At 45.1% G+C, this 13,786-nt stretch overlaps 3 non-coding genes across 3 annotated transcripts; all 3 read left to right on the top strand.

The window, feature by feature from the left end:
* Window positions 1-6,057: 6,057 nt before the first annotated feature.
* On the top strand, window positions 6,058-6,144 carry trnastop-uca. Its single transcript has one exon. It is a non-coding gene; the product is annotated as a tRNA-Sec (tRNA).
* A 3,135-nt stretch (window positions 6,145-9,279) lies between these two features.
* Window positions 9,280-9,366, top strand: trnastop-uca. The gene has a single exon. It is a non-coding gene; the product is annotated as a tRNA-Sec (tRNA).
* A 1,659-nt stretch (window positions 9,367-11,025) lies between these two features.
* trnastop-uca lies at window positions 11,026-11,112 on the top strand. Its single transcript has one exon. It is a non-coding gene; the product is annotated as a tRNA-Sec (tRNA).
* Window positions 11,113-13,786: the final 2,674 nt, after the last annotated feature.

Raw genomic sequence — 13,786 nt, 5'->3', positions numbered from 1 at the left:
AAGAACAAGATTAGGTCGTTCGACACTATGAAACTGCTCCACCAGGCACTAAGATTGTGGAATAACAGGTTGTGGTCTCGGTTCCACTTTCCTCTCTGTATTCCATTATCCACAACTCATTCTCTGTCAAATATTAATGAACTCAGTTTGAATAAATGTGAACAAAGAGGCACCACATACCGCTGGGGAAGAGAATTCCCACTCAAATGCCCTTTTAGTATTTCTCCTCATCTCTCTTACAATTTCATATAGCAGGGAACCCTGTCCACTTAAACCAGACATCCCAATCTGATCTCAACCCATTCGTCAGCATGAGGGCCATTTCCCTGTGAATCCTTCTAATAATATGCACAGCGTGATGCCTTTTAAATGTTGGATGACACTTTGGATAAAATAAATTAAAATGAAATCCACAATCAGGATGAAAATATTGTCCCTTTACTGTGTTTCTCCCCTCACCTTAAGCCTTTGTCCTGTAGGTTTGTACTCCCCGATCCTGAGAAAATGACATTGGCTATTCAGACTGTCCATGCCCCTCATAATTTTATAAACGTCCATGATGTCACGCATCGGACTCCGATGCTCCAGAGTAAACAAGCCCCAGTTTGTCCAGCCTCCCCCATACCTCAAAACCCCCACTCCCCGCAATATCCTTATAAATCTTTTCTGCACCCTTTGAAGTTTATTAACATCCTTCCTGTGGCTGAGCGAACTGAATTAAATACAGTATTCTAAATCTAGCCTCACCAACATCCTGCCCAGTCACATAATCTCCCAACTCGCACACTCAACGCACTAATCAATAAAGGCAAGCATACCAAACCCCTTCTTCACCACCCTGTCTACCTACGACTCCGCTTTTAAGGATCTTTGAGCCTGCACAGTTTTGTTCATCAATAGTCCGCAAAGCCCTCCCATTAATTGCGTATGTTCTGCCCTATTATACCTTTCCAAAATGCAACACGTCACATTTATCTAAATTTAACTCCATCTGTCACTCCTTGGCCCATTGGCCCTTCCGATTGACGTCCCATTGTACTCTGAGGTAAACCTTGCTGGCCACTGCATCTCCAATTTTAATGTCATCTGTAAACACAATAAACAGGCAAATATTCACATTCAAATCATTGATATAAATAATGGAAAACAGTGGATTCAGCACTGTTCCTTGTGGCACAACACTGGACATAGGCCTCCAGTCTGAAAAGCAGTCCTCTACCACCCTCAGCCTCCTATCTTCACTATAATATTGTAGTTATTTGGCTATCTTATCTTGGATCTATTTATGACCTAATCTTACTAACTTGTCTGTTATGCGAAATCCTGTCGAATGCCTTACTGAAGTCGAGATGGACAGGGTCTACCACATTGCCATCACCAATCTACTTTGTCACCTCTTCACAACACGCAAATAATTTTGTTAGAAATTATTTCCCATACACAAAGCCATGTTAACTATCCTTCATAATTTGTTACTTTTGCAAATGAATGTAAATACTACGCCTCTCAATGCTCTCCAACAACATGGCCACCAATGACGTCAGGCTCTCTGGTCTATAGTACAGAACATTATTCCCTTTCCTCGTCCCATGCTTCCGCTGCTCACTGCAAATATTAGTGTAACCAGTTTGGTGAAATGATCAATAATATAGTGGTCTGGAATTTCCTCCCTAAATAATTCCATTCCTCTAGCTCTTTCCTTTTGCTTTCTGATAATTGTTAGAACTCACCTGTTCAACCTAGTTGGGAAAAAGCTCTCTTGGCTTCCTCAGCATCAATGTCTGATTCCTAATGCTCCTGTAAAGTGTCTGGTGATATTGTATTGTAGGCAGTTTTCAGACACAGGTTGCTCTAAATCTGCAGGTGCTTTTGATATTCAATATCTTCACTCTCTTTACAAAACTAATGGAAAATTATATTAGAAATAAGTATTGCATCTGTTATATATCGAAACAGCTGGTGTTTTCAGTATTCCAAAGACATCACATCTGTAGGCAATGGGCTCAATGTAATGTTACGTGAAAGGGACATCCACTGTGCTTCACGCAACTGTTCAAGGGAGTTTCTTTTCTCCATATGTTCCTTTTAAAGAAAATTAATCCAAAACAAAATACGTCAGAAAATGCCCTAACCTCAAAATATGAAAGAAAGCTTCTGCAAAGATACAATGTGGAAGGTATCTGTGACTGGCCAAGACAGAGTGGACTCTAGAAAAGATATAATCACTATAACCCATTTCATGGTGAATCAAAAATGAGTTATCTCAGCCCAGACAAACATCACCCATTGTCCTTTCATATAACAGTCATACATTATCCCCTTCTCCTCAGGCAAGTCTTGAACCCTGTATCTTCGCCATGCTATCTCCTGTACCAATGTTCCATCCCTCTCTCTGTTTTCTCTCTTTCTTTTCCTATAGTTTCCCTTGCTCTCGCTCCCTACCTTTCTCCATCTCCAGCATTCACAGGTTTTTGCTTATGCCTCCCTCTTCTCCTGTTAGCTTTTCCACCTCTCTTGTCCATTCTCTACTCATTCCCTTCCCTCCCTCTGCACCTTCATTCCTCCTTTTCCTCGCCATGACTCCCCTCAAACATCCTCCTCCTCCCTCATCGCCTTTTCCTCTGTCCCTTCTCTGCGCTGAATTCTTTGCTTCTCTTCCTCCCTCACCCATCCAGCTCCACCTCCCTGTGGCCCATCTTCACCTTCTCTCCTGCTTCTCCTCTCTCATGTCCTCAATTCCACAGGTAGTTTCTGTTCAAATGTGGACTTGGGAGGTGATAAAATAAGGAAGAGAATCAACACTTTTAAAATGGCAACTGAATTACATCTGTGGACCCAGTTTTAATTTGGCCCATCGTAACACTGCCTCATTTAAAGGTGAGAAGTGGGCTTAGCTCTCCATTGTATTCTCAAGAGAAAATGGCACAGGGAACTGCAGGGGCTTGAAGCCTCCTGGAACTCAATACTGGGGGGAAAACTGAAGTAAAACGGGAGGTCCCCTACTGGAGTGTCTCACTCGCGGAAGGTGGACAGATACCTCACTTACAACTCACTGCTCTTTGAGAAACTCCCCGCTGTCATCATCCAAGTCCAACACCTAAAAAGAGACCAGAATGTTAGAGCACCCATCCAGTTAGAATGGCGAGTTTCTGTAAGCAATAACAAAATTCAAGCATGCCCCCATTACTGAGGACACAGTTTCTTGTCAATGATTGTGATCAGGAAGTGAGTGTGTATTGCAGGACCACACTCAGGTTGTTAGAGAGTGATAAATCCATTTGTCTGGAATTGTGGGATTTTCTGATAGTTTGTGCCCTTACATCAACTGCCAATGAGCAGCGAATCCCGGCAACCTGAGTCTGAATTAGGATTTCTGTCGCCTCCCCAACAGCTCCATCCTAAACCAATCAATGAAAGCCACAGGATGTTTATTAACATGCAATCTGATTTGCATTATCAATTCATAGAAGGTTTGAAGATAAACACAGCTTTATTTAATACCAGTTCTGAATGTACATGGAAAATATTGGAAATGTGGATTGTGATTCTAAATATAACATTGAGAACTGGTTAGTTCACATTGACTATCTACTAACCCTGTACAACGTTCCCCTGTTTTATATAAGATTCTGTCCTCCTTTATTTAATGCCTGGATGATTCCTACCGGTCCAGGGTGCAGGCTTCAAACCAGGAGCTAACTAGTGACAGAGTGGTTCAATCCCGTCTTCCAGATGCAGTGTGGATAAGGGTTGCTGTCTGTGTTTATCTTATGTTAGATGTTTTAAGGTTGGATCAGGTGTGCTATTTGTTAGAGGATATAAGGGGGCATTTGTTAAGATTATACTCATGTAATTTAAGAGCAAACATCAGAACCACTTCTTTACACACAAAGCAAGGATGCAGTTTGGTCCGACAGAGACTTGGCTTCATTTTCCCTGAGGTGGGGACAGGAACAGGAGGGGCAGTTGGAAAATAAGAAGTGGCAGGGTTTCCCGTGACATTGCACCATTCTCACCCAGATTGACCGTACCCACCAAGGAAGCTGTCAGCAACAGGAGATCATGTTCTCTTGTGGTTTGGCTGCTCCACTCCCAACTCATCCCTGGTGTTGCCGTGACAATGGAATTGACCTCTCTCTGCCAGACCAGGAGATCACCAGTATGGATTTCCTGAGGTCATAAACAGGGATCCACAATGAAAAATGTTACGTTCCATGTGAAAGGATCAACACTGAGGCATGTCCCCTCATATTGTTTCAGCCCTAAACATTTTACTTTACAGTACCGGCTTCCCAATTCACACACCCCCGATAGTTTGTGACCCACCTCAGCACTCCCAGCAGTGCTGCCTTCTGATTTGGTCAACTTCATCAAAGCTACACCCACTCCATCTGGCTTATCCCATTTCACTCGGAGTCACCAAAGGCAAATTGGTCACCCTTCTCCATCTCTCAGCCACCAAACCAAGTATTGTTATGGTGTGACAGGAGGCCATTTTGCCTGTGCTGGCCCTTCAGCCAAGCATCATTCCCTTGTTCCACTCTCCTGCCTTTCCCCCATAACCTTGCTCACTATTTCTATCCAAATAATAATCCAATGTTCTCTTGCATGCCTGTTGAACCCTGTCTCCACAATACTCCCATGTAATTCATTTCATACCATAACTACTTGCTCAGGGAAAATGTCTTCTCTTCCATCACCAATCCCCATCTATCACCTCTCGTTCTTGGACCTTTTATGAGTGGGAAGAGTTTCTCCCTATCAACTCTATTCATCCTGGTCTCGGTTAATCCATTCCTCGTGCAATCCCGGCAGCATCTGTGGAGAGAAATCAGAGTTAAAGCTTTAGATCCAGTGACCTTTCTTCAGAAATGACGACACTTTGATTAAGCATAGATTTTATGCAGTAGATAGGGAGAGGGGAGGAAGGAAGAATAAAGGATGGTTGGAGATAGAGCCCCCAGAGACAGAAAAACAGTTGGACAGACAAAGGAGTGGATGAAGACCAGCCTGGGAGAATGATTCACTGCTAATGGGAACAATTAGTAGCTGACAATGGGTTGTGTGTGGTAGCAGCCTATGTAGTGATGAGACCTGATGTATCGGAGTGGGGGAAAGCTTGGGGAAAGTCATTCAAACACTAAATTGTTGAACTCAATAAGAAGTCCTGATTGCTGCAGGATTCCCAAATGAAAAATGAGGTGCTGTTCTTCCAGCTTGTGCTGAGCTTCACTGGAACACAGTAGCAAGACTGAGACAGAGATGTTGGCCAGGGTCCAGGCTGGGGTGTTGTAGTGACAGGCAACTGGAAGCTCAGGGTCTTCTTTGTGGACAGGATTTAAGTGTTCATCAAAATGGTCACCGGGTCTGTCTTTCGTTTCCGGAATGTACAGGAGAACACATCATGAGCAGATAAAGATGGAGATGAGATTATGGGATGTGCAGGTAAAGCGCTGCTTCACCTGGAAGGTGAATTTGGGACCTTAGGTGGTGAGGAGGGAGGAAGTAAATGGACAGATGTAGCACCTTCTGTGATTGCAGGGGAGTGTTCTGTTGGCTGTATATGCGGTGGGTGTGTTGGGAGTGAATGAGGAGTGCACTAGGGTGTCCTGGAGGGAATGGTCCTTGCGGATGATTGACAAGGGAGGGGATTGGAATATGGGTCTGGTGGTGGCATCCCTTTGGAGATCACAGAAATGTTGTCTAATGATCCTCATTTGCATTATTAATCCATAAAATTGTGAAGATAATCACAATTTTATTTAAAAGCAGTTTTAAAATCAATGGAAGATATTGGTAATGTGTTCGATGAACCTGCATGGAATGTTGAGAACTGGTTGGATGAGACTGACTATTAACCCTGAGTGTAAAGTATTGCAATTTCCTCTGTTTTATATAAGCAGTTTTAAAATCAATGGAAGATATTGGTAATGTGTTCGATGAACCTGCATGGAATGTTGAGAACTGGTTGGATGAGACTGACTATCTATTAACCCTGAGTGTAAAGTATTGCAATTTCCTCTGTTTGAAATAAGACTTTCTCCACCCATACCTGATGCCTGGATGATTCCTAGTGGTCTAGGGTGCAGGCTTCAAACCTGTAGCTGTTTAGCAACAGAGTGGTTCAATTCCACCTTCCAGGCGCAGTCTGTCTCGAGGCTTATGTCAGATGTTTAAAGGTCAGCTCAGGAACGTTACTTGAGGGGGGCATTTTTTTAAGATTATACTCATGATTAAAGAGCAAGCATCAAAACCATTTCTTTACACACAAAGCAAAGATGCAGTTTGATATGGCAGAGAGTTGATTTGCCTTGATGGAATGGAAGGTGAAATTGGAATGTTCAGTCACAGGGCAGTGAGCATAGTTTTTATGCAGTATTATGGAGATGGGAGGCAGGAGGATTAAAGGATAGGTGGAGATAGAGCCCCAAGAGAGAGAAAAACAGTTGGACAGAAAATGGAGTGGATAAAGACCAGCCTGGGAGAAGGTGCTAATGGGAACAATGAGTCGCTGACAATTGGTTGTGTGTGGTAGCAGCCCATGTAATGAAGAGTCCTGGTGTGTGGGTGTGGGAGTGGGGGAAAGCTTGGGGAAATGGGTTCCAACCCTAACATTGTTGAACTTGATAAGAAGTCCAGAATGCTGCATTTTCCAAATGGGAAATGTGGTGCTGTCCTTCCAGCTTGCTCTGAGCTTCACTGGAGCACTGCAGTGAGCCTGAGACAGAGATGTTGACCAGGGGCCAGGGTGGGTTGTTGTAATGGCGGGCAACTGGAAGCTCTGGGTTTTTTCACGGACAGGATGTAGGTGTTCGACAAAACAGTCACCCAGCCTCTGCTTTGTTTCCCAAATGTACCAGAGACCACATCGTGAGCAGAGAAAGCAGGAGACAAGATTATGGGATGTGCAAGTAAAGTGCTGCTTCACCTGGAAGGTGTATTTGGGACCTTGGATGTTGAGGAGGGAGGAAGTAAATGGACAGATGTAACACCTTCTGTGGTTGCAGGGGAATGTTCTGTGGGGCTGTGGATGGGGTGGGTGTGTTGGGAGTGAAGGAGGAGTGCACCAGGGTGTCCCGGAGGGAACAGTCCTTGTGGACGGCTGACAAGGGAGGGGAGGGGGATATGGGTCTGGTGGTGGCATCCCTCTGGAGGTCACAGAAATGTTGTCTAATGATTGTCATTTGCATTATTAATTCATAAAATGGTGAAAATAATCACAGTTTTATTTAAAAGCAGTTTTGAACATCAGTGGAAAATTATGGTAATACGGGACATAAACCTGAATGCAATATTGAGAATTGAATGGAAGACACTGACTATCTATTCATCCTGAATACAAAATATTGGACTTTCCTCTGTTTCATATCAGACTGTCTCCACCCATGATTAATGCTTGGGTGGTTCCTAGTGCTCTAGGATGCTGGCTTCGAACCTGCAGCGGTCTAGCGACAGAGTGGCTCAATTCCATCTTCCAGACGCAGTGTGAGTAGGGGCTCGTGTTTAACTTGTGGTTGATGCTTAAAGGTTGGCTCAGGAGTGTCATTTGTCAGAGGGGCATTTTGCTAAGGTTTTACTCATGTAATTTAAGAGCAAACATCAAAACCACTTCTTTCCACACAAAACAAAGATGCAGTTGGTACGGCAGGGAGTTGGTTCATTTTCCCTGAGGTGGGGAGTGGAACAGGAGGGGTAATTGGAACTAAGAAGTGGCATGGTTTCCTGTGACATTGCTCCATTCCTGCCCAGATTGACTGTACCTACCAAAGATGCTGTCACCAAGAGTAGGTTGAGTTCTCCTGTGATCGGTCGCTCCACCCCCACCTCGTCACTGGTGCTACCATGTCAATGGAGTTGACCTCGGTTTGGCAGGCCAGGAGATCATCAGGGCAGAATTCCCGAGGTCAGAAAAAGGGATCCGCAATGAAAAATGTCACATTCCAGTTGGAACGATCAACAGCAAGATATATCCCATCTTGGTTCAATTGGTCTTATTGTGACAGTCCTCAACATTTTACTTTCCATTTGAAATTCCTGTTGAAGAGCTTATGCCCGAAACATCGATTCTCCTGCTCCTTGGATGCTACCTGACCTGCTTTGCTTTTCCGGCAACACACTCCCGACTCTGATCTCCAGCATCTGCAATCCTCAATTTCTACTTTGCCAATCCCTCGCCCAATCCAGACAGCATCTGTGAAGAGAAATCAGTGTTAAAGCTTTAGGTCCAGTGACCTTTCTTCAGAAGTGATGACACCTCGATTAAACATTGTTTTTATGCAGTAGAAAGGGAGCGGAGAGGCAGGAGGATTAAAGGATAGGTGGGGATAGAGCCCCAAGAGAGAGAGAAACATTTGGACAGAGAAAGGAGTGGATAAAGACCAGCCTGGGAGAATGATTTGCTGCTAATGGGGACAATTAGTCGCTGACAATGGGTTATGTGGTAGCAGCCCATGTAATGAAAAGGCCTGGTGTGTGGGAGTTGGGGAAAGGTACTCAAGCCCTATAATTGTTTAACTCAATAAGAAGTACTGTATGCTTCCAAATAGAAAATGAGGTTCTGTTCTTCCAGCTTGTGCTAAACTTTGCTGGAGCACTGCAGCGAGACTGAGACAGAGATGTTGGCCAGGGACCAGGGTGGGGTGTTGCAGTGACAGGCAACTGGAAGCTCAGGGTCTTCTTTGCAGACAGGTTGTAGGTGTTGGACAAAATGGTCACCGAATCTGTTGTTCGTTTCTGGAAAGTACAGGAGACCATATCGTGAGCAAAGAAAGCAGGAGATGAGATTGTGGGATGTGCAGGTAAAGCGCTGCTTCACCTGGAAGGTGTATTTGGCACCTTAGATGGTGGGGAGGGAGGAAGTAAACGGACAGATGTAGCACCTTCTGTGATTGCAGGAGAATGTTCTGTTGCCTGTATATGCGGTGGGTGTGTTGGGAGTGAATGAGGAGTGCACCAGGGTGTCCTGGAGGGAATGGTCCTTGTGGACAGTTGACAATGGAGGGGATTGGAATATTGGTCTGGTCGTGGCATCTCTTTGGAGATCACAGAAATGTTGTCTAATGATCTCCATTTGCATTATTAATGCATAACATTGTGAAGATAATCACAATTTTATTTAAAGGCAGTTTTAAAATCAATGGAAAATATTGATAATGTGTTAGATGAACCTGCATGGAATATTGAGAACTGGTTGGATGAGACTGACTATCTACTAACCCTGAGTGTAAAGTATTGCAATTTCCTCTGTTTTATATAAGACTTTCTCCACCCATACCTGATGCCTGGATGATTCCTAGTGGTCTAGGGTGCAGGCTTCAAACCTGTAGCTGTTTAGCGACAGAGTGGTTCAATTCCACCTTCCAGGCGCTGTGTGTGTTGGGGCTTGTGTTTAACTTGTGTCAGATGTTTAAAGGTTGGCTCAGTCATGTTATTTGTCAGAGGATTGACAGGGGCATTTTGGTAAGATTTTACTCATGATTTAAGAGCAAACATCAAAACCATTTCTTTACACACAAAGCAAAGATGCAGTTTGATATGGCAGAGAGTTGATTTGTATTTCTCTGAGGTGGGTGCAAGAACAGCAGGGACAGTTTGAACAAAGAGGTGGCATGGTTTCCTGTGACACAGCTCCATTCCTGCCCAGATTGACTGTTCCCACCGAGGAAGTCATCAGCAAGAGTAGGTCAGAATCTCTTGTGTCCAGATCCATATCCTCCACCTCATTACTGGTGCTGCTTTAAAGTGGAGTTGACTTCTCTCAGCCAGTCCAGAAGATCATCAGAACAGATTTCCCAAGGTCATAAACACGCATCTGCAGTGAAAATATGTTGCAATCCATCTGAAACAATCAACAGCAAGGCAAATCCCTTCATAGCTCAACTGGCCATATTGTTTTAGCCCTAAACATTTTACTTTGCAGCACCGGCCTCCCAATTCACAAACCCGCATAGTTTGTGACCTGCCTCAGCACTCACAGCGGTGCTATCCTCTGATTTGGTCAACTTAATCGAAGCCACACCCACTCCATCTGGCTTATTCCTTTCCACTCAAGGTCACCAAAGGCAAATTGGTCACCCTGCTCCATCTATCAATCAACGAATCAAGAATTGTTATCTGAAAGACTAGCCTGGGAGCATGATTCATTTCTAATGGGGACAATAAGTCGCTGACAATAGTTTGTGTGTAGTACCAACCCATGTAATGACAGGGCCTAGTGTGTGGGGGTGGGGGAAAGCTTGGGGAAAGGGGTTCAAGCCCTAAAATTGTTGAACTCAATAACAAGTCCTGAATGCTGCAGGGTTCCCAAATTGAAAATGAGGGGTTGTTCTTCCAGCTTGTGCTGAGGTTCGCTGGAGCACTGCAGCAAGTCTGAGACACAGATGTTGTCCAGGGACCAGGGTGGGGTATTAAAGTGATAGGCGACTGGAAGCTCAGTGTCTGCTTTGCGGTCAGAATGTCGGTGTTCAACAAAACGGTTGCTGAGTCTGTGCTTTATTTCCCTAATGTACCGGAGACCACATCGTGAGCAGAGAAAGCAGTAGACAAGATTGTGTGATGTGCAGGTAAAGTGCTGCTTCACCTGGAAGGTGTATTTGGGATCTTAGATGGTGAGGAGGGAGGAAGTTAAAAGAACAGATGTAGCACCTTCTGTGGTTGCAGGGGAATGTCCAGTGGGTCTGTGGGTGGGGTGGGTGTGTTCGGAGTGCACCAGCGTGTTCCGAAGGGAACGGTCTATGTGAACGGAGAGGGGAGGGGAATATGGGTCTGGTGGTGGCATCTCTCCGGAGGTCGCAGAAGTGTTGTCTAATGATCTTCATTTGCATTATTAACCCATAAAACTGTGAAGCTAATCACATTTTTATTTCATATCAGTGTTTAACATAAATGGAAAATATTGGCATCTTGGAACATGAACCTGAATGTAATATTGAGAACTGGTTGGATGACAGACTATCTACTAACCCTGAATATAAAGTGTTGCACTTTCCTCACTTTTATATAAGACTCTCTCCATGTTTGCCTAATTCCTGGCTGATTCCCAGTGGTCTTGGATGCAAGCTTCAAACCTGCTGCTGTCTAGCAACAGAGTGGTTCAATTCCACCTTCCAGGTGCAGCGTGAGTAGGGATTTGTGCTAGATGATTCAAGGTCACCTCAAGTGTGTTATTTATCAAATGATTTAAAGGGGTAGTTTGTTAAGGTTATACTCACATAATTTAAGAGCAAACATCAAATCCACTTCCTTACACATGAAGCAAGGATGCACTTTGGTACAGCAGAGACTTTGGTTCACTTCCTTGTGGTGGAGACAAGAACAGGAGGGGCAGTTTGAACTGAGATGTGGCATGGTTTCCTGTGCCATTGCTCCATTCCTGCCCAAAGTGACCATACCCACTAAGGAAGCTGTCCCCAAGCATAGGTCATGTTCTCTTGTGCTCACCTCATCACTGGTGCTACCATGTCAATGGAGTTAACCCCTCTTTAGGGCAGGCCAGGACATCATCAGGGTCGAATTCCTCAAGTCCAAAACCAGGATCTGCAATGAAAAATGTCACATTCCAGCCAGAAAGATCAACAACGAGGTGTCACCCATTCTGGTTCAATAGGTCTTAATGTTACAGTCCTAAACGTTTTACTTTCCATCAGAAATTCCTGCTTTTCTGGCACCACACTCTCGACTCTGATCTCCAGCATCTGCAATCCTCACTTTCTCCTTTGCCTATCCCTCACCCAATCCCGGCAGCATCTGTGAAGAGAAATCAGAGTTAAAGCTTTCGATCCAGTGACCTTTCTTCAGAAGTGATGACACCTCGATTGAGTATAGTTTTTACGCAGTAGATAGGGAGAGGGGAAGCAGGAGAATTAAAGGATAAATGGACATAGAACCCAAGAGAGAGAAAAAAACAGTTAGACAGATGAAAGAGTGAATAAAGACCAGCCTGGGAGAATGATTCCCTGATAATGGGTTGTGTGTGGTAGCAGCTCATTTAATGACGAGGCCTGGTGTATGGGGGTGGGGGAAAGCTTGGGGAAAGGTGCTCAAGCCCTATAATAGTTGAACTCAGTAAGAAGTCCTGAATGCTGCAGGGTTCCCAAATGAAAAATGAGGTGCTGTTGTTCCAGCTTGTGCTGAGCTTCGCTGGAGCACTGCAGCAAGTCTGAGACAGAGATGTTGGCCATGGACCAGGGTGGGGTGTTGTAGTGGCAGGCAACTGGAAGCTCAGGGTCTTCTTTGCGGACAGGTTGTAGGTGTTTTACAAAACGGTCACCAAGTCTGTGCTTTGTTTCCCTCATGTACCAGAGACCACATTGTGAGCAGAGAAAGCAGTAGACGAGACTGTGGGATGTGCAAGTAAAGCACTGCTTCACCTGGAAGGTGTATTTGGGACCTTAGATGGTGAGGAGGGAGGAAGTAAGTGGGCAGATGTAGCATCTTCTGTGATTGCAGGAGAATGTTCTGTGGGACTGAGGATGGGTTGGGTGTGTTGGATGTGAAGGAGGCGTGCACCAGGGTGTCCCGGAAGGAATGGTCCTTGTGGACGGCTGATAAGTGAGGGGAGAGGAATATGGGTTCGGTGGTGCCAACCCTTTGGATGTAGCAGAAATGTCAGCTAATGTTCTTCATTTGCATTGCTAATCCACGAAAGTTTGAAGATAATCACGGTTTTATTTAATACCAGTTCTCAACATAAATGTGTATAATGGTAACACGGAACACGAACGTGGATGCAATATTGAGAACCAGTTGGTTCACACTGGCTATCTATTAACCCTAAATATAATGTGCTGCAATGTGGGGTGCAGTGGTGGCTCAGTGGTTAGTACTAGGAGTCCTGGTTCAATTCCTGTCTTGGGTGGAGATTGTGCATGTCTGCGTGTGTTTCCTCTGCGTGCTCTGGTTTCCTCCCACAATCCCAACAGATGCAGGTTAGGTGAATTGGTCATGCTAAATTGTATGTAGTGTTAGGTGGATTAGTCAGGGGTAAGTATAGGGGGGTGGGTTCCTCTTTGGAGGGTTGTTGGGCCAAAGGGCCTGTTTCCACACTGTAGGTAATCTAATTACTTCTGTTTTATATAAAGCACCCTCCACATTTTTGTAAAACATTATTTCAAAAATAGCTTCCATCTGTCCAGTTTCTGCCTCACTTTGCTGATACGCTCCTCCCAAGACTTGGGGCATGCCCCAGCCCCTCCGAACCAAATACCCAGCACCTTCAGGTGGTCGGTCCTGACGGTGAAGGGGATCGAGGATTGGTCGGCCCAGTTCCCGAAGAGCATGGCCTCGCTCTTGCCTCGGTTGATCTTGGCCCCCGAGGCCCATTTGAACTGGTCACATATGCACATGAGTCTGTGCATGGCCAGCGGATCCGAGCAGAAAACGGCGACGTCATCCATGTACAGGGAGGCCTTGACCTGCAGGCCCCCACTGCCAGGAATAGCACCCCTTTCCAGGCTCGCGTCCTTCCTGATGGACTCAGCAAATGGCTCTATGCAGCACACAAACAAGGCAGGAGAGAGAGGGCAGCCCTGCCTGACTCCAGATCTGACTGGGAAGCTATCTGATTCCCACCCATTGATTGAGACTGCACTGACAATGTTGGTGTAGAGCAGGCTGATCCAATTGCAGATTCCCTCCCCAAAACCCATTTTGGAGAGAACATCTCTCATATACCTGTGTGATATCCTATCAAAGGCTTTCTCCTGGTCCAGGTTGATCAGGCAGGTGTCCAACCCTCTGTCCTGCACATAGGCGATCGTATCCCTGAGGAGTGCAAGACTCTCAGCGA

The sequence above is a fragment of the Chiloscyllium plagiosum genome, unplaced genomic scaffold (assembly GCF_004010195.1).
Source record: "Chiloscyllium plagiosum isolate BGI_BamShark_2017 unplaced genomic scaffold, ASM401019v2 scaf_986, whole genome shotgun sequence".
Classification (NCBI taxonomy): domain Eukaryota; kingdom Metazoa; phylum Chordata; class Chondrichthyes; order Orectolobiformes; family Hemiscylliidae; genus Chiloscyllium; species Chiloscyllium plagiosum.
This window is presented reverse-complemented; position numbering and strand designations above follow the sequence as displayed.